This window comes from Populus euphratica, unplaced genomic scaffold, assembly GCF_000495115.2.
Source record: "Populus euphratica unplaced genomic scaffold, PopEup_1.0 scaffold1823.1, whole genome shotgun sequence".
Lineage (NCBI taxonomy): Eukaryota > Viridiplantae > Streptophyta > Magnoliopsida > Malpighiales > Salicaceae > Populus > Populus euphratica.
Window position 1 is genome coordinate 29,234 of NW_011501667.1, and position 1,415 is coordinate 30,648.

A 1,415-nucleotide genomic window follows, 5' to 3' on the forward strand; every position below is an offset into this window, starting at 1 on the left:
ATTATATATATATATATATATATATATATATATATATTTCAATTTAAACTTAGATTTTTTGAACTATAGAAATGCATTGAAAAAATTTATATATATAATTTTTTTTATAAAAAAAATTATATATATAAATTTTTTCAATGCATTTCTATAGTTCAAAAAATCTAAGTTTAAATTGAAATATATATATATATATTTCAATTTAAACTTAGATTTTTTGAACTATAGAAATGCATTGAAAAAATTTATATATATAATTTTTTTTATAAAAAAAATATCTAACCCATAACAGATCACAAGTCATGTAACTAATATTCTAATTTATAAAGATTACTTGAAACTTTAAGGACTCCTGAAATGGAGATATCGTGATTTAGTGGTTACACTATGTTAGTGTCTTATGATTTACTACTAATCATATTATTTTATTTAATATAAAAAAATGTAGGCATTGCTCATTTTTTTATTAGAAAATTTATTAAAAATCATATAAAAATTGATCCGATGTACCCTGGTTAATTTGACGAATTTAAGACAACTTAAATGATCAGTAAAAAACATAATTTGTCTGAAAATAAATATTTAAGATGAGATTTGTTTTATAAATATTAAGATAACAATATAGTTGATTGATTTGAGTCAACTCGGGTTAACCTGCCAATCAGCATGTTGAATCATGAGACCATAAAAACCCATAGAAAGTAAATTAAAATAAATTATGAAGTTCAATTTTTTATAAATCCATTGTTGAAGGACAAAATTGAAAAAAAAAATAAAAAATAACCTAAGTCAACCCGAGTTAATGTACCAAACTCGCGAACTAGGTCATAAGATCAAAATAACCTAATAAAACAAAATATAAAGTTCAATTTCCAATCAATCCAATATTTAAAGATGAGTTTAAAAAAATTTAATTAAAAAATATTAAAAAACAACTTAAATTAACCCATAAAAAATGTAACTTGAGTCATAAGACAATAATAGTATCATAAAAAATAAATTAAAACAAATTATATATTATAATTCTCAATCAACCTAATATTAAAAAATAAAAATAAAAATTTAAAAAAAAACATTCAAATCAACTTAGTTAATTTATCAACTTAGTTAACTTATCAAACACGTGGTTTGAATCATGAGATTAGAATAATATCATAAAAATAAATTATAAAAAATTATAAAATTTAATCTCTAATAAACTAATATTAAAAGAAAAAATTAAAATTAAAAAAATATTATTCTAATAAATATTATTTTGTCAAGATAATTCAGTAAATCCCCTTCTCTTTCCTTTTTTTGTTAATATTAAAAAAATTAAATTAAAAAAATTATTTTAATAAATAATATTTTATGGGAAGAGGTATATAACTCTTTAGTTTTTTTTTTTTTTTAATGTTATTGGGAAGCCAGGTTCAACC